Source organism: Leptodactylus fuscus, chromosome 2 (assembly GCF_031893055.1).
Source record: "Leptodactylus fuscus isolate aLepFus1 chromosome 2, aLepFus1.hap2, whole genome shotgun sequence".
NCBI lineage: Eukaryota > Metazoa > Chordata > Amphibia > Anura > Leptodactylidae > Leptodactylus > Leptodactylus fuscus.
In genome coordinates, this window is record NC_134266.1 from 224,867,530 (window position 1) to 224,887,846 (window position 20,317).

The 20,317-nt window shown below is 43.2% G+C and overlaps 1 protein-coding gene across 4 annotated transcripts in view; it reads left to right on the forward strand.

Annotated features, from left to right (window-relative positions):
• Positions 1-300: 300 nt before the first annotated feature.
• R3HDM2 (R3H domain containing 2) overlaps positions 301-20,317 on the forward strand; it is a 100,620-nt gene continuing 80,603 nt past the window's right edge. For 2 of the 4 annotated variants that reach the window (XM_075265736.1, XM_075265735.1), the window contains exons 1-2: positions 302-703; positions 4,342-4,435. The gene's annotated coding sequence lies outside the window, so the exon portion shown is untranslated. Of the gene's footprint in view, positions 704-4,341; positions 4,436-20,317 lie in introns of all 4 variants that reach the window. The other 2 variants (XM_075265733.1, XM_075265737.1) reach the window with 2 other exon arrangements.

Here is a 20,317-nt window from a genome sequence, read left to right on the forward strand (position 1 = left end):
CTATGCCACATTCCCAGTGGATCACTTTAATAAAGTGTGTTCGTGAAACTGAACCTTCTACTCACAGCTGTGCGGAGCACTGACAGAAGCTGGAAGTCACCACGTACATGTCTATAAAGAGCGCCCCCTTTCTCTCTACAAGCAAACTGCACACTGTGTAACCCCTCTTCTCCGGTAACAAGTCATCACGTGATACAGGCAAGTCTAGGTCACGTGGTCACGTCGTCAGTTCCCAAGTGCCTCTCCTCGAATGGAACTAGCGATTCCTAGGGAATTATGGGGGTGGTGACGTAGGTCGCAGTGCGTGACGTCAGCACGCTCGGACGTAGCACGTAGCTTGCCAGGAGGAGGAGGGGTCTCGACATTTTTTTTCCTTCCTTCATTTCCTTTTTTTCCTTTTCTTTTCTTTCTCTTTTTTTCTCCTTTTCTTCATTCGTTCATCTTTTCTCTCCGCCCATCCCTCGTTTTCTCCGCTCTTATTCTTTGTGATGCCCCCCAGCCTCCCGCGTGTGTCTCCGGCGGGCTCCCCTCCTCCTCTCTCATATAGCCGGGGCTGACCGGGCTGGAGGGAGGGCAGAGGCATCCATGTCATTTTACCCCTGCTTCCCATCACACAGCTTTCTTCATCACGTTTAGTTCCACGCTCATAGCCCGGAGCCGCCGACCTGTGCGCAGCCTGAGGACGCAGGAAGGGAAGGAACAGGTAGGTGACAAGTGCAAGGCATGACGCCTGTATGTACGCGGTACCACACACACAGTGGACGGGTAGTGTGTGCCGGGGCAGCTCCCTCTACGTGTCCACCTGGATTGGGACATTTAAAAGCCAATATAGATTTGTTGTTAGGACTCTCTCACTGCTACAAGTAGCATGGGGGTAGTCACAGAAAGCTGCCAATCAGGTTCCTTCTTTCATCCCCCTAAGGCCCTGTCAGAAATGAGAGCTGGAGTCTGATTGGTCGCAGTGGCCAGCCACTACTCATACCTTAGCACCAACATATTCGGCAGCGCTTTACAGATATTGCCATCACTCAATGCCCCAAATAGGGCTTACAGCCTAAATTCCCTATCAGCATGTCTTTGGAGTTCAGAAGGAAACCCGAGTACCCAGAGGAATCTAACAGAGAGAACATACAGACTCCATGCAACTGTTGTCTTTAGCTGGATTTGAACCCAGGACTCCAGCGCTGTAGAGTACTGCCCAATCCTTGCACTAGTTTCTAAAAGGGATTTTCCAAGTCTGCTTGATTACAAAAACATAAAGAGAAAAAACATTTAAGGAGTCATCCAGAAATAACTTTTTTTAATTTGGTCGGGGAACGTGAAAAAAACTAAACAAGGCATACTCGCCTGTCCCTGGATGCTCCTGCACCTCCTAGCACCGTCCAGTTGTGCTACTTGGCTGTCTTTTGCTAGAAATGCTCGCTGACTGTAACGTTCCTTGTCCTATTCCTTAGGTCACTGAGTGACCTCAGTGTTCATGTGACTGCTAAGGTCAATCACTGGCCTAAGCAAAGGACACGGGACGTCTCAGGTAGTGATGTCCTATATCCTTTGCCGAGGCCACTGAATGAAGAATACATCGGAGCAGCAGTATGGAACCGTGCTGGGAGGCAGGTGAGTATGTTTGTTTTATTTTTCACCTCTCCCAGCCTAAAATAATAATTAAAAAAAAAAAAAAAAACGAAATATCCTGGACAACCCTTTTAAGGTTGTGTTCACATTAGTTTTCTTTCAGCATGGCTGTCCCATCAGCGGAGCAGGTAAAGGGAAAGAATATTGAGCGTTATATCCATCATATGACTTACAAAGGATCTGGCAGGTTCTATCCTCATTTTCATTAGTAAACAGGTAGCTATTTTTCTGATCAAAAGTGATGGAACATGTGACAGTGCCTCATGCAGAAGTGTGAACAGAAGCAAATATATATGCCATGAAAAGTATTTATCTCCTGACTTTCAAAACCCCCTCCAATCCTGACGATACTGCTGTGCATTTCGCCTGACCCTAGGGGCGCCGCTTGGACGCTGCTCCCATTCACATCCAAGGGAGATAATTGACATAAATCACTCTAGCTCTCCCTTTAAAGTGCATAGACATGTGAGCTTGTCTGGCCACCAAATGAAAGGCCTCTATCCACTGGTCAGGCTGAATGCGCAGTGGACGGAAAACACCCCCTGTTCTTAGTATCAGTGGGGTCTCAGCTTGTACCCCCATAGATTAGGTACTTCACATCTATCCTATGGATAGAGAATAAATAATTTTATGTCATAACCCCTTTTAAAGAGGTCCCTTCATGTCCTCTGACATCGGCAGTATTATATACCGCCAGGAAGCTGACCGTGTGCTGCATTCCCCAGTGCCAGAGATATTGTGGCTTAGTTTTGCACCAATATCCCTTCACTGTCAGAAGGACGAGCCTTACAACTTGGTGTCATCATGACGTTGAGCTGTAAGGGCCGCCCTCAGCACACTGTCGGCTTTCTAGCAGAATGTAATACTACCAATGTCAGAGGACGTGAATGGTGCTTCCGTCCACCATAATAGGGGTTATTTAGGGACGTTTTACAACCCACTTCCTCCAGAGTTCTTTTTCTTCAGAACTGATGGTTCCAAATCAGGGCACATGTTTGGAACCAGCACCTGAGTTGTTCTGCCTTCCTCTTGCATATTTACTGCTATTACCTTTTGGGGATGGCAGTATACATCAGTGTAATAGTAAAACCCAATGAATATGGGAATAGGGCGGAGCAACCTGGCTGCTGTTTCCTATCATGTGACCCTGAGTCTGGACCAGCTCTGAATCCTGAGCTTCTAAAGAAAAAGAATCCCAGAAGGGAGTTTTAAAAAGTCTCTGGACAACCCCTTTAAGTGTGTGAGGTATAGAACAGTGTTGATGTGTTGGGTTCAATAGTCACATGACTACTTCAGCCCCAGACTCTTGTTGCAAAGGGGTTATTGGCACCAAAGCCATCGCCTACTTCGAGTCCCTCCGTGAGGGCAGCATACAGTAGGCACCTTGCACACTGCGTTTCCACTGCATCTTTGCAATATGCATTGGGAATTCATTAAATGTACTCATAAGCTCCTATTAAATAATAATAATAATAATGACATATCCATTCTTAGCACGGTTCCACACACAAACGGCAATCTGATTAACTCTATTGAACGTGGGCTGAGCTGCTTGAGGATGTGCAGTAGTGTAAACTGCAAAACTACACCGGAAATCGGAGCGTCAGCTTCCAATGCAAATACGTGTTGAATTTATCTAACATGTATTTTTATTTGTAAGAACGTTCCCTTAGACCTGGGACATGGTGAAAGTGAGAATCTAAAGCCCAAGAATCCCTGGCTTTCAGCTACAACAGATGAATTGTACACTTTGCCTTGTGACACTGCTCATCGCTCTGGTTCTGCTGAATGTCACATCTGGTACCATTGATCTCCCCGCTAGGGTAGGAGGTTCCCATAAAACCACAAATTGGAAAATGCTCATGATTCTCAGGTACAGCATAGAATAGGGGAAACGTGTGCGATCACCAGAGGTCTCTCAGACTACAGTATGATAGCAGGTACCCCAAGTCCTCTGTGTCACAGAGCAATGATGTGCATGTCTGGCCTCTTCTCCATTCAATCTTATGGGAGTGGTGAAGATAGCCAAGTGAGTCTCATAGAAGTGAAGAGTAGGGGTCATGTTGTGGTTTCTGTGGATAGGGGATAAGAGCTGGGAAATCACTTGAAGTGCCAATTTAGACAGATGTGTCATTACGGTAATATGGTCTGGGTGACAGCAGCATTTCTGATCCAGATATCTTTCAGCTGAACTGAACTCATTGGATCATAGGGAATTATAATGCTGAGAGTTGGAGCCAGACCGCAGGTCAAATGATTGTTAGTACAGGACAGGCTAAGCTACAACTTAGAGCATCATAAATCTCTATGGTGCAGGGAGTTCAGATCAACAGAGCGTCTGTCGGTCTTGGAAGTATGGCCGCCACATGTGCTATATTACCAAGACCAGACAAGGCTGCCTATATTTGCCCTACCTATAGCAAACAAAATATTCTTTCTAGCTATATTGAATATAAATATATGGTTTTCATAAAGCTAGGACCAGTACCAGTGATCTTGGCACCTAGCTCTGTTCCCGCTCTGGTGACCCCTGCGCCATTACAGTTACAGCACAGCTCACATACTACTTTTTACTTGTTTTTTATTTCTTCACAGAGAGGATGAATTGTATAGTGGAACAGAGATCATTGCTCTCTAGTAATAGATTTAGCTTGTGCCTGGCATGTAGAGCTGTGTGTTACAGTAAGGCCTTCTTCTCATCCTCCACAGGCTAAGCATATTATCCACTTTGCTGGGTTGAATGAAGTCGTCTCTACGTCGAGTGGTTTGGATTCTCCAGTAGACTACTTTAGATCCTGTTTTTGTAAGTATGGAATCAACGTTCTGTCACTTGTTGATTCTATTACAGGCTGAATGTGCTGTGGATGCTATACGTGTTGTTCATTGTGCTTAATGGGAACCTGTGGTCAGATATTTCCTGTTTAAACTAATGGCATAGAGCATTTGTGCCATGCTGATGGTAAACCTCAGTTACACAAGAAAAATAAAGTTTAATAGCAGCACCTAGCTGAGTGAGCGGTGCGGGTGCCATGCCATTGCTGAAATGATGCCGCGGGGAGGGGAAGGTGGGGGTCAGTTCAGCAGGAATGAGTATGATAATAGCTGTGACTCTGCATTGCACCCCCCACCACCACCCTGATAACTGACTTTCAAATGCATTGCTATTCAACTTCTGTATCCTTGCCTATGTCAGCAGTACTTTGCCAATGGTTAGATCTGTATCACCCTATGCAGTTAACATCTTAATTTTAAAGATCTGAGACTCTTGGCCCTTTTAATAGTGCGTCAGAAGTTACATTAAGTTGAATGTGTCCTTGAAAGCATTTATCTGACTCGTAAATCTGCAAAACCTGTGTATTATCTGTTGTACGTGTGTATATAAAAAAAAAAAAATGTAGCAGTGTCGATGGACATTTTCAGTGTTTCCCCTTTTCTCCATTTAGCGAGTGTGCATCTCTATTCCGAGCTTTGTTCTTGTTGTGAGGCGTTTTGACCACTCTTTTCCATCCCTTCCATTGGCGCATATTTATTTTTGCCCTTTGCCAGTTAGTATTTTGGGTAAAAATGGTGCAAACCTTGTGTTTGTGACTTTTTAAACACCACTTTGAACAAAAATTATTGCAACTGCCAATTTTACTCTCTACCCTTGGCACTTTCTGAAAAGGGACCATGGTGTGCTGTGGACCCTCCTCATTTACACTAGTATGTGTTTCCTGACTCTCTACCAGTGACGGGCCTGTGTCACATCAGCTTGGGAAGCTGTTAATGCTCATGAAATGCTACATTCTGTGTACGCTGCATGAAATGCATCTGCTCGGTTCAAGGACTCGATGGTCCAGAATGTCACTGATGATGTCTTGAACATTGAGGGAATAGATTTCAAGTCAATTTATGGGAGGACATCACAGCTGGAAGTAAGAACCAAAGTACTGATCACATGGCCAAAGTGCAACAAATATATTACAAAAATTCCTTTATATTTATGATTAAACATGGAAGATAAAAAAAAAAAAAAAATCCCGGCAAACCCCATTAATAGTGTATTCTCATATGCCGAACCATCCTACTTCCTATCCTATCCTTCCTCCTACTAATATTATATATTATATTATTTATTATTTTATTTATTTTTTTTATAATGTGAAAATTTGGATGTTTGTTCATCAATCACACAAAAACAGCTGAACGGATTTGAATGAAATTTGGCACATAGATTGTAACCTCATTTAAAACATAGGCTACTTTTTATCCCTGTAAATGACATGGCTTCACGACTGTTATGAATTTATGTTCACTTTCTATATTCTATATTACACTGCTCTTGCAGCAGCTTATCTCAGGTTCTGATAAAGCCAGGTCTGTTATCTGTATATGTAAACACTCAGCTAACCCTCAATCCACTATGTACATGTATTTGCATAATATATGATCTGCTTCTGGCAGTGCTGACACACTGGATGGGAAAACACTTTTAATCCAAATTGGCATTTTGCTAATTTTAAACATGCCGGGAAAACCAAAATCTAGTTTGTTGCAAAATTCTAGAACAACAAGAGCTATGAAGGAAATCAGAAGTCAACAGAGTCCTCGTCAAGCACAGCTGAGGGGGATCATCGGTGCCAACAACACGCTTATTATATGCCGTCCCAGCGAGCTACTGAGATGCCAGAACAATCATGGGCACAGCGCAAGGAACGAGTTCAGCGGCAGGCCAACTTGACAGCTGCCCAAACGTTGGAGCAGGTGGATCATCAACACCAATAACACTCTCATTATATGGTGTCCCAGTGAGCTGCTGAGATGTTGCAACAATCACAGGCACGGAGCGAGGAACAAGTTCAGCAACAGGACGGCTTAAGAGCTGCTGAAACACTGGACCAGGCAAACCGTCGATGGCAGCAATTTGTTGAATATAGGCAGATCATTGACGCTAACAACGCGCAGACGAAGTCACAGGCAGAGGCTAGTTTATATATAATTTATATCCCAGAAGGAAAACTAATGCTGCCATCTGTCACATGAGTTGAGCCTGCGCCCTTCTTCCTTTATAGCATAATGCGAATCATGTACACAGATTTTATGTGAAATGTATACTTTTTATTGTTTTAAGGTTAAATTTCTGAAACTAGCAATTCATTTAGTGTATAGACAAAAGAAACGTAGCAGTAAAACTTAACTTTTAATCCTCATGTTAATAAAAGACTGCACAAGAGGCCCGTGGTGAACTCGGCTTACGCGTTTCAAGGCTGACTGCCTTACCCACATAAGGTCCGAGGATTGTTTTGTTCCTTACGTCAAAATACATGGATATCTACATTTATGGCCTTATGGTGAACTGTGTTTCATTTTTTTTCTTAATTTGGTGTCATGGTTTCTGGATCCTACACGTATTCTAATATTCAGCCCTACATGCCGTCGTCTTGGGCAGCTCTATGTATTCTGGCCAGTGTTGCTCTGTCAGATAGCCGACACAGCCTGATTTAATATGATTAGGAGCTTATTGTGCTGCGAGGCATCTCTGAGCCCTGGGTCTGCAAATCCTCTTTGTATTTGATACATTTATCAGGGGCCAAGTACACTGCTTAATATTTAGGTCCATTTTACCAAGTGGTGTTAATTTTTAAAGGGGGTTCTAGCTTAAAATGGATGCTTCCCGTCTACTGCGTTGCCTTGTCTGTGTCTGGGAGGGAGTTGGTAGATGCTGAACTTGGTGTAATATACTTGTATTATTTATGCGTCTCGGTATTATATATATCATCCCACAGAGGGATTGTCAGCCTTCTGTACGTGTGTGTGTGTATAGAGACAAAGCTCTCAGTCCATGTGTGTGAGGTAAGCTAAACTCATGGGTTCAACCACTTACATATAGTGGACCTGACAAATGATTTAAAGGCCTTCTCCAGGGAGTTTAGTTTTTATTTTCTCTAGGGATTTATTTATTCTGTGATTGTTCTGACTCCAGGCCGCTTTATTGGCGCCGTCACTCTACCACATTCATTCTCTTCTGTTTTCATGGGGGATTGCTTTATTGACATTTGCTGGCCCCCATAGCACAGGTAACCATTATTGAGAACAAATGTGGTGGGGCAACCAGGTGCTGGTGCCAATCATGTGACCTGGGGTTGGAACAAACCTGGAACCCCCCAGTTCCTACTTGAAAAAAAGGAAGTGAGAAAAATAAAACTCCTGGACAACCCCTTTTAATAGCGAATAACCATTTGCCTGGAGGCTCTATTACATGGGTTGATTGACTTGTCCATTGGCACTCATTTAACCCCATTTACATTACATTTTGGTGCATACGGTTTTATCGTTGTTGGCAGCACATCCATGTTTCTGTGCGTTTTATGCCGCATAAAAACATGTATTCAGTCATCAGTGAACATTTCATTGTTAGCCGGTTGGATGCACGTTTACACGGGCTGGTGAGATGGTTTAGAAACAGTCTATACAGCTATGTGAGGCTGTTACACTACAATTTCTATACCTGTTGTCTCAATATCAGACTTAAGAGTATGTAGCGGTTCATAGAAGCATAGTATGGGCACAGGTCTGCTCTCCTGTTAGTGAAAACAGCGGCCAAAAATATTGTGCACTTTTGATAATAGAGGCGTTTAGAGAGTAGCCCAAATGCATTTTTAGGAGTCCAGTGTATTCATGAGTAAGGGCACTCCTACCTCTTACAATCCAGTCGCCGATAATTCATGCCTAGCTGCTTTGTATCTGCACTATGCTGTCAGGTTTTTCTGTCCGCTTGAAAAGTCGGACATCTTTGGGAACGAACAGTTAAGGACAGGCACAGACTGTAAAAGAACGCACCCGATCTCCATTTAAATCTATGCAAAATGTCACGGACGCAGCTAGTGTCCGCTGCTAATGTCTCCCCAAGATTTTGAACGGACATTAGCAGCAGACACTAGCTGTCGGACACCAACGGTAGTGTGAACGCTCCCTTACTGGTAAATTGTCAGCTGGGTGTTACCATTCCTCCTCACAATGGGTGATGTCCCCACATGTTCTGATATTCTAGGCACTGTATAAGTCTGCAGAGCCCGTACCCTTTACTGGCAAGACCCAGTTTATTCATACGTTTCTGAGAGAAATAATGGAGCAATTGCGCAGCGCAGAGTTCATCACACCCTTTAATAGGAAATTAGATTGCAGACTTTTTTTTTTTTTTTTTTTTTACTCTTTACTAAAGTAGTTGAACATGCATCCATACATCCTATTTTTTACTGTGTGATGCAAATCTTTACTGGGCCTGGATTATGAAGGTATTTGAGCTATTTAGTGCTATATAGACCAAGATATGTATGAACTTTGCACATCCTGAATTTTTTAATAGGCGTTGTGCATCAAAGACCCGGCTTGGGTCAGACGTTTTCTACAGGTAGAATTTTTAGATGTATTTTTAACAAACTTGTAAATAAATATGACTATAAAAGAACTTGACATAGGCTGAGTAGTTTTTACTTGTGGATTTCTTGTGATGTTGGAGAGAAATGATAATTGCAATTCATTATTCCAGCTAAAAATTTGCAAATATACCAGATGACTTTATAGTGTTTTTACCGTTCAGTGCATCCGGGTTATTAGATGTGAATACGTTTTTTTTATTTTTTTATTCTCCCTCCACTTGCTGCCATTATTAGCATCCGCGTTATTTAATGTCAGGAAGAGACAGCACGAGCCTCCCGTGTGCGTGTGTGTGCGGCGTGTATCTGCTGCTTCTACATGGCTTTACCATTTTAATTAAGCACTTCTCTGGTCCCATCAGAACAGGTTGTAAGAAATACCTTGGAGGCTTTCCAGTTCTTTGCCTGCAGCCTCTATAACAAGCAGGGCACATTGTGAACCTACTGGCTGCCGGAGAGCTGTCGACTTGTGTCAGACTCCTCAGAGGAGAGTGATGGCCTGACAAGGTGGCACGTGTGAAGAAAAAGCTGCAGTACAATATGGATTCATTAAAACTGATGAAAAGCCTCAGTAAATGGTGTTTTGCAGACCCGATGATTGTCTCTCTCTCGCTGAGGGGTCTAGCTGCTGGTTCCATTCTTGCGGTGATGGAAATCCGTCCTAAATACAGACTGTACCTGTTTCTGCGCAGTAGTTAAAGGTTTGCAAGCCATATAAGGTTGAGGCCGCATGTTACGGAAATGCAGTACTTTCAACTGATCCAGAAAAAAAACGCCGGGCTGTGGAGTTTATGGGACAAACCAGACTCCAGCTCCCCAGTTTTCTAAAGATGTTATCCTGATCTGTCCTGGACTCCTTTATAAATGGCTGACAGCCATGGTCCATCAGAAGCTGTAAAGATCCTCTGATTCATTTAGGGTAAGTTCAAACAGTTTTTACAGGCAGTTTGTGAGGCAAAATCCGCCTTTAAAGGGACTCTATCAGCAAAATTTTGCTGTATGAGCCCCACATATGCGTGAATAGCCTTTAAAAAGGCTATTCAGGCACCGCTAATCTTATTTTAAACCCCGCTCCTGTTTTAAAGTAAAACTATAAAAACATATATGTAAATCATACCTTTGCATGCACAGGGGGCGGTCGTGCACTATCCGACGTCAACTTCGGTCCCTACTTCCTCTTCTTTCTTCTTCCAGTGACGTCCTCCTGTCCTGGCTCTTCTCCGCTTTCATATTCTGTTCTTCCGGAGTGAAGACGTTTGCGAGCGTACTGCGCATGCTCGCGTAGTTCTAAGGGATACTTAGAACTACAACAAAAATGGCGCCGGCGCGCATGCTGTAGCGCTCCGGAGGGAGCGCTACTGCGCACGCACTGGATTTGAATGCAACCCGCCGGAAGAACAGAAGATGAAGGCGGAGAAGAGCCAGGACAGGAGGACGTCTCTGGAAGGCGGGACCGAAGATGACTTCGGATCGTGCACGACCGCCCCCTGTGCATGCAAAGGTATGATTTACATATATGTTTTTATAGTCTTACTTTAAAACGGGAGCGGGGTTTAAAATAAGATTAGCGGTGCCTGAATGGCCTTTTTAAAGGCTATTCACGCATATGTGGGGCTCATACAGCATAATTTTGCTGATAGAGCCCCTTTAAAATTTCTGCAAAGATCTGCAAGGTAGAATTCATTTGAAGATAAATCCTGGCACTTCTTTTTCCCTCTAGAAGAAAAAAATCTGCCTGATGCCCAATGAAATAAATGGGACAGTTGTGAGGTGTGTTTTATTTATTTTTTTTTTCCTCTCCCCATTTCTCCTCTAATTCCAGCCAAAATTGGTCCTGACTGTTACAGCCCTGGCATCATTTAACAATCCCATCAAAGTAACTGACATTTAATTTACTCTTGTCCTTACAGTATGTTAATTTTATACATCAAAATGCTGCCTTTGCACCATAGACTTGTATGGGGGAGGACAAAATACAAAGCACAGAAATTGAAAGAGGGGCAAGAGGGGGCGGATTTTGTCGCGGAATCCACCTCAAAATCCACCCCCTCACAATGGAGGTCTATGTAGACCGCTAACGTTCTTTTTTCCACTAGCGGTTTGTTCCCGCTAGCGGAAAAAAGTAGCGAGCCGCCCTTTCTTCAGGTAAATTCCGCGGCTGATTCAGCTGCGGCATCCGCCTTACGACACCACCCTCCAGTCTAGGCCCATTCATTTGGGCCTAATCCGGAGCGGAAAGCCACGACGGAATGTGCACACGCAGAATCCCCGTGTGAACTAGTCCTTAGGTTCCATGCACAATAATTTGTATTTTGTCTGTGTGCTAGCTGTCTATTGAACAGCTTGTACACTGACCTATCATTTTCATTTAGTCCCATATACCCCTGTATTATTATGGGTCCACGTAGGGGGTCATGAGCTCCGGGACAAAACTCAGGACAAGTCTTATTCCTGTCCATTTATTGCTTGGGCTCACTAATGATATAAATAGGTCAGTAGCAGGCACAGGTAGCTCACAAATATGTCATAACATAGCCTTGAACTAGGATTGGGTGACTGACCTAAATCAAAATCGCGGTTAGGCTAAGGCCCCATGTTGCAGAAACGCACTTTTTTTTTTTTTTTTTTTTGTTACAGATTTTGTTGTGATTTTTTGAGCCGAAGCCAGAAGTGGATTGAGCAGAAAGGAGAAGTATCAGAGCTTCCTATATAGTTCACATTCCTCTTGTGTCCATTCTTGGCTTTGGCTCAAAAAACCGTGGCAAAATCTGAAACAAAAAAAAAAGCTGCATTTCTGCAACGTGGGGTCTTAGCCTAACGCCCGACGTTGCGGAAATGCAGCTTTTTTTTTTTTTGCTGCAGATTTTGTTGCGGTTTTTTTGAGCCAAAACCAAGAATGGCTACAAAAGAAATGGAGTACCGTATTTTTCGGACTATAAGACGCACAAACGCAGGTTTTAGAGGAGGAAAATAGGGAAAAAAAATTTTGAAGCAAAAACTGGTAAAATATTTAATATATGGGAGTTGTAGTTTTGCAACAGCTGCAAGGCCACATTGACAGGTGACCCTGCAGCTGTACGGGGATGCATAGTGTTTTTTTTGCGGGGCCAGCTGTAATTTTTAGTTATACCATTTTGGGGGATATCTATTTTTTAGATCACCTTGTATTGAAAAAAAAAAAACAGGAGGTGATTTAGAACTTTTATTTCATATTTTTAAAGCTTTTTTTTTTTTTTTACTATTTTATTCCCCCCCTCCCCGGGGCTTGAACCTGCGGTCACTTGATCGCAAGTCCCATAGACGGCAATACAACTGTATTGCCGTCTATGGGACATTCTGTCTATTAGTATTACGGCTGGTCATAGAGACCAGCCGCAATACTAATATAGCCGTGACAGGCCGGGGAGCCTCATTAGGCTCCCGGCTGTCACCCGAACAGGTCGGCTCCTGCGATATCGCCGCGCAGGAGCCGGCCTGCAACTTTACAGGTACGGGGCCGGTGGGGACCGGCCACGGATACTGACCCGGCATCCGCTGTACTAGAGAGGCGGATGCCGGGGAGGGATAGACCCCGGGGCCTGAGACATCGCTACGATCCTCTGCCATGCATGAAGCCAGCGGCGGGGGCACGGAGGAGCGGAATAGCATCACTCCTCCCGCTGCTGGCTTCATGCAGGGCAGAGGAGCGCAGCGATGTCTCAGGCCCCGGCACCTGTAATGGCGTCTATCACTTGCCGGCTTCCGCCTCTCTAGTACAGCGGGTGCCAGGCGCCACCTTCAGACTATAAGACGCACCCTTCTTTTCCCAAAAAATTTTGGGGAAAAAAAGTGCGTCTTATAGTCCGAAAAATACGGTATATATAGGAAGATTTTATACTTCTACCTTTTACTCAATCCACTCCTGGCTTTGGCTCAAAACCGCAGCAAAATGTGCAACAAAAAAAAGGTTTTTTGCAACATGGGGCTTTAGCCTTAATGGGATATTTTACCTCCCTCACAATTAGGCCATGCCTGTTTTTAAAGTATGAGTAGGTGTTGGGAAAACCTTGCAAAATTTGTCCAGTGGTTTCATCTCAGCGAACACGTGTAAACCAGATCTTCTATTATTATACTCTAGGGTCTCTAGAGTATATTTAGCAGAGGCCCAGGCGTTGAGCAAACCTTAAAAAAAAAAAAAAAAAAAAAGTTCCATTGACTCTGTTCTTGGTCATGTTTAGGCCTTGTGAATGACATCAGACGACTGAAGCCTGTGATTGGATCTCGGCAGTATGTAATGCAAACGTCGTCATCTTTGCATCACACTGTCAAGAAGTCAGCCTCCGTGTTCTCTGACCTTATTCAGAAACCCACCGGAGCCCAGGGGAGGTGAGTAGCCTTTTTTTTTTTTTTTTTTTGCTCACCCCCGTGGCCTTTCACTACTTATATTATTAATAATGGCTGTTCAGTGTAATTTGGACCAAAGACGTCCAAGCCAGAAGACAAAAGCTTGCAAATAATGAAATAATCAATGGATTGATGGTTGGTTTCGGTTATTTTTTGATTAAGTGCCCAGCCCTACCATGGATCATACATCACATGACTGTGGACTGAGTTTTATTTACTAGAAGTAAGCTGAGATCTAGAAAACCACGAGAAACGATAACAGAAAGTATATTGGAAAATTCTAGAACTCTTTATACAAACTATAACATTTGTGTCTCAATATTGGTCTGAAACCGGACAACGCCTTTAACACTTAGGGCATGTAGCTTTCTATTAGCTTTATGTCGTAAAGTGCATGTCCTTTTAGCATCGTCCTGCAAACATACGAAGCTTGTTAGACTAGTTTGGTGACATTCATTTCATAATTTTTTTTTTTTTTTTTTAATCTAGTAAGTTTTAAAAAAAAATAAAAATAAAAAAAAAAAGTCTAAACCAAACTGTCTTGTCTGAGGATTTGCTTTTTTTTCAGCTTGGCCGAAAGCACCGTGATGCCTGTGCAAGTTATCAGGATTAGTCTTCCTTGGCTAGACAGGCACCTGCTATAGATCATCAGCTGTCAAAATAATACATACATCCTGAAACGGAAGCTGAACTGGTAGCTAAAGTCAGTGGATTGAAGAAGGCTGCCATCTCATAACTTGCCTTGGGCACATACCCATAGATCCTTTAGTATTCGCTCTTTTACATCCTTTTATTGCAGTATTATAGTGTTATTAAAGTGTAACACAGAATTACTATGAATTGATAATTCATTTAGTATAGATTTGATACAATATCAGACCTTACAGGTTACTGTGGATTTTCAGCATGGAATCTGCCCAACACTTCATGGTAAAATACGTTTGGTTTGGACTTTAAAAGCTCGTGTTCTTCTGTGCAAACTTTTTTTTTTTTTTTTTTTTTCTTCTTCCAGGCATGTCAATTCTGTCAAAGATTTTAGCTACGACACCCCAACCCTTCACCTATCAGCTGTTTCAGCTGCAGCCGGAAGCAGCCATGATCCTTTTCCAGTGAATAGGAGAAGAGCTGAGGTGCCCAGCACCACTGCTACGGTGTCCGTAGGGTTAGTACACTGTAGTGTAGCCTTATACCATGTGTCAGCTTCCAGCAGCTGATCGATATCAGGGACCCCACTCATCAGGTAGTGGTAGGCTGCTTGTTCCAATTTTTTTGTCAGAAATCTGCCAGTGGAGCTGAATGAAGGCTCAGACTAATTCTGGTGCATTATATGTTTATTTGGGGTTTTTCCAACATGTTTTCCGTTTCTGCAACTTTACATCTTGGTTTATGGCATTAAAAACACAGTGAGGTTTGGGCTATGTAGCATGTGACTTTCACCCACATGTGATTTTTATTGAAATTTATGGCTTAAAAAAAAAAAAAAAGTCGGTAGCATGGTGCTGTATTGCAACACCATAGAGATTAGTTGAATTTTTTGTCTTTTGACCCATGTTACCATGCAACCCTAGCTTAAATCTTCTGTGGTCGGTGGCCCCTCCCAACCAATAGTATGTTTTTGGATAATTTTTTCCTTCTATTTCTCTCAGAAGTTGGAGGGAAGAGGTAGAATAGAATTTAATAGGTCTATCTGAACCATGTTTCTCCTGACTATAGACACCAGTTTGTCCTATGCTGCCAGACAAATTTCATGTAGCTGGTCAAAGAAACTACTTCCTCTGCCCACCCCCTTAAAGAAATAATAAACCAAGAAATAAAAGATGAGGGCATGCAAGAGGAGGTACTCTTACCCACCTCTGAGTGTCTGTACGTTGGGTTTTCTACTTGAGACAACACACTGATTAATCTGAAGATGTGCTCCACTGTATTATTACTGCAGACTCGTTGAGGGGGTAGGGATAAAGCAAAGGCCAGATATTAACAATATTTTTATTCTTCAGTAGACAGGACAGAGTGGATGGGTTGAAGCATAACTTCAATTATAAAATATCTTGTTGTAAATGTATAATACGTGGCTATAAAATACCTTGTTGAAAGAAATGTGTTCATATCCGCTTTTCAGACTGAGCTACTTTCTACATAGAAGTCTATGGAGTGGGAAAGGGGAAGAGAAAGGCCACTGGAAAAGATGCAATGTGCGCTACATTGTGAGGGAACTCTCTAAGACTACCACTGCACACAGTGCGGCAGTAAATAAATTAACAGCTACCTCGTCTTTTCCATAGACTTCTGTGTGTGAAATGAGTAGGGCTTGTATATGAATAGTCTAAGTGAAATTGAGGCGGAGATCAGCCTAACAAATGGAGAAAGAAACTTGATTTCTTTAATAGAATGTATAATAAGGTTTCCTATATTCACCCTTACTGTTCATATATAAAAGACGGACTAAAAAATTCCTGCACGTACAACCTTATCCTCCACTGATTTCAGTTTTAAAATAATGGACCCCATTATGGTCAGCGTGGTTTGTCGGGCTCCGTATACAGTATATCCGCTATTGTAGTGGCTTGCTTCTCCGTTGTTCCGGGTCTCAGATGAACCAGAACAACGGACAGGCTAGTGCAGATGTGAATGTAGCCACATAGACAAGACACTGAAGGAAGGAGGGGAAAAGAGTGTTTGTATGTAAAAATATATATAGTTTATTGGCTGATTTTCTGGGATATGCTTGTGTTTTCCTCTGTGCGGTCTATGTTTAGTCTTCCTTTAGTGTGAGCTAAGTGATGCTCTGTAATAGAGAATGACTTGGAGTCAGGAGTACTATGGATTAGCTCTCCTTTGGTCTGTTCTAGTATAAGCCTAGGTGCTTGAGAGCCAAGCATTACATGCACAGTAATTGGTAATTATTTCTTGCAAATGATCCCTCTTAATGATTTCTATTTTTGAGCTGGGGGGGGGGGAGTTGAGATTGTGGATATCTTTCATTTAGAAAATATCTTGCAGCTTATAAATGAATGTATGAAAAATCATATTTCTGCTTTCCAGCTCTTCTCTTCACACTGCTAAATTTAGCCCCGTCGTTCAGCAGCTTCTCTAGGGGATTTGAGTAGTTGAGAATCAGATTCTGAGAGAGGAGACCTGGTTTGTAAGACTGTTACAAATATTTTGTTGCTTAAACTGTAGCTAAACTTTTGCACAAGTTTGGCTTTTCTTTCCGTTGGTGTGTTAATAAATTTTTAATATACTTTATTAACAAATGTTAACTCCTTCCTGTGAAATTCTGCTTATTTTATTCTTTCCCTGGCTTCTCTAATGAGGCAACCTCACAACCTTAGCGATGACGCTGAGCTGTAATGCCTGCCGTTCTGACAGTGGGGAGATATCGGTGGTGAAACTAACGGCACCAGTATCTCCAGCACTGAAAAGCCAACAGTACGCTAAATTCAGGGGGTATCCTGCTGATCGCTGGCAGTTAACCTGAGGAAGTCATGCCTGGTAATACATGTGGGGTGTTAGTCCCAGCTGGCTTGTACATGGTGTTGTGTGTATCAGTATATGCCTATATGACATCATCAGTGTCAAGTGTATTCATTTGTATGTATTCCCTACTGGTGTGTGTTGTAGATTGTACATGTGGATAAGGGAAGGACTTCTTATTTTAGTTGTCCATTTGTGGATTACACATGATGCTTTTAAATAACGTATTGGATTATCAAGTGTCAGAGTCGAGTGTTAACACTCTAAAGGGAGTCTCTCAGCAGGTACCTTGTAGAGGGAATTCTGCAGATTACAAACTTGACTCTAGGGTGTGTTCACACAGAGCTTTTTGAAGGTGAAGGGGGATTCCACAACCCTCCTCAAAAAATGCCAGACTCTCAATCTCATTAATTTCGGTGCAGATTTTTTTTCCTCTTGGTAATTGTTTGACCCAAAGGGGGTAAAAAGCTTTGCGAGTTGGTGTTGGCGCTGAGCCGCTTATATTTAGCCAATTGTTGTGGATGATCAGCCTGCTCCCGCGTCTCGGCTCTGCTACATCGCTGCATATGAAGAGCGTACTGAGCTGTGCTATAGCGCTGCTTAAGCTGTGCTACATCTGGCCATTTGGAATATAGGGGTGTTCTTATGTCAGTGTGTGAGCAGCTTCTGTGTTACAAAGGGCTGAATGGATGTTACTGAAATGTGCCAAAGTTCTCCCCCATCAAAGGCAGAACAACACATTCCCCTCACTGAAACGCTACACCCGATATACTCCTCTTGCCCACACACAGACTGCATGTTCTGTAGTCTCATGATCTTCCATGAGACTCCATTTTCTTTCAGCTTTCACACTGTCCAGCTTCATCCTATATAGCTCCGCCCACAAAATAGTGTAGCTCCGCCCACTGCCTAGCATGATCCTGTCCTAGAATGGTTGAAGGACCTGTGATGATGTCATCACAGGTCCTTTAGTGTTGCGTGAACCTAAATTCCTTCACTGCGGTCGTGTAGTGATGTCATTTACCGGGATAAAAAGTAGCCTATGTTTTAATCGGGGTTCCTATCTATGTATGTGGCAAATTTCACGCAAATCCGTTCAGCCATTTTTGCGTGATTGAGGAACAAACATCCATACCCACAAACATAATATTAGTAGGATAGGATATTCAGGCAGAAAAAAAAAACCTGAGGCAATTTGTGCAAAAAAAACCAAAGACCTCTTCAAAAAACACTAGAGGTTTTAAGAAACAGAACCCTGTGTTGCTAGGCTGCAAAGCTGAATGGAAGTATATTTGGGAACTGTAGAATCGCCTCTCCAAGGTACCGGTACTTGGATTAGGTTATAATTTACTGGGCAAGAGTTACTAAGCTAAAAGCGGCAGAGGTAGTGGCTTAGTGTGTGCAAAAACAAGTACCGTATTTTTCGGACTATAAGATGCACTGAACTATAAGACGCACCCAGGTTTTAGAGGAGAAAAATAGGGAAAAAAAATTTTCAGGCAAAAAATGATAAAATATTTAATATATGGGAGTTGTAGTTTTGGAACAGCTGCAAGGCCACATTGACAGGTGACCCTGCAGATGTACGGGGATGTATAGGGCGTTTTTTTTTTTGTGGGGCCAGGTGTAGACCGGGCATTTTCAGACACAGGGATACCTAATGTATATGTTTCACAGTAATGTTATACTTTTATATGTATTCTAGGGAAAGGAGGTGAACTTTTATTTATTTTATTTTTTATTATATTTTTTTTAAGTGTTTTTTTTTTATTTTTTTTACTATTCTAATATCCCCCGCCTAGGGGGCTTGAACCTGCAATCATTTGATTGCAAGTCCCATAGACGGCAATACAAGTGTATTGCCGTCTATGGGAGATTCTATACATTACTATCGCGGAGTGTCATAGACCAGCCGCGATAGTAATATATATCTATGACCGGCCTGGGAGCCTTCATTAGGCTCCCGGCTGTCATCGGAACAGGTCGGCTCCTGCGGCCTCGCCGTGCAGGAGCCGGCCTGCATCACTAAAGGTATGAGGCCGGGGGGGGGGGGCTAACTGACTGCCGGGACCTGCGGTGGAGGAGTGGGTTTGCAGCATGGCCGCGCTACTGCCACCACTGGTTTTCTTCAGCGGCAGTAGCGCGGCAATCTGCAGGCCCCGGCAGCTAAGACAGTCCCCGGCATCTGCTGTAATAGACCGGCGGATGTATTGTCACACTTCTGCCGCTGAAGAAAACCAGCTGTGGCAGTAGCGCGGCAATCTGCAGGCCCCGGCAGCTAAGACACTCCCCGGCATCCGCCGGTCTATTACAGCAGATGCCGGGGACTGTCTTAGCTGCCGGGGCCTGTGGATTGCCGCGCTACTGCCGCTGAAGAAAACCAGCGGTGGCAGTAGCGCAGCCATGCTGCAAACCCACTCCTCCACCCACATTCAGACTATAAGACGCACCCTCATTTTCCTCCGAAATTTGGGGGAAAAAAAGTGCGTCTTATAGTCCGAAAAATACGGGTAGTGAGTGTGTTTTGCACCTCCTGTGTTTTAGAAGCCGTTCACCTCTTCTGGTAAGTGTGCATTAAAGGGAAATTAATGAATAATTGACCATTTATACTGCAAATAAATAAATATATCTCTCTGCTCCTCCTGCTCTATATCACCCTGCATTTTCATTGTGTGAGGTTCCCTTTGAAGGAGTTGCCCGTGGAGTAACCATGCTTATCACTGAATTCACTGCCACGGTTGAGGTATTCCTCAGAACCCCGTTATGTACATTCATAGAGGGCAGAGCTCTGGTTCCTGTGTCCTGTCCACCCCCTCTGATTCACCCTCTGGGTCACATGACTGTGGTTCAAGTCACAGACTTGGGGCTGCTACAGGGCTCTCCTCAGAAGTAATGAGCAGGGTGCACATTAGTCATGAAACATAAAAAAATTATCCAGTTTTTACTATACATGGGTCTATCCTTAGGCCCCATAGACTTCAATGGGACAGTTCTGCAGTACCTACACTCACTACTACAGTTTGTACGGCAAGTGAGCAAGTAGGACTTGCAGTTTGTAAGCATCACTGAGCGCACTGTGCAAGCTGATCTGTGGAAGTCCCAGGTGATGGGTAGGCTTTTAATGGTAATAAAATGGATATCTCCTTTAACCAATAAGACTTTATACTCCCCAGATTAGAAATTAGTGGTATTTACTTTTTTTTTTCCCCCCTGCACTTGTCTATGCTACTGAAGTCAATGCGTGGGGAAAAAACATAATCTGTGTGTTTTACAGATACATTGATACGTGATGCTGAAAAATAGACTGCATTAGGGCTCCTTCACACGGAGTAAACGCGCGTGTATTTTGGCAAAATACACGTGTAAAAATAAGACTCCCTTTGACTTCAATGACATTTTACACGTGTATTTTG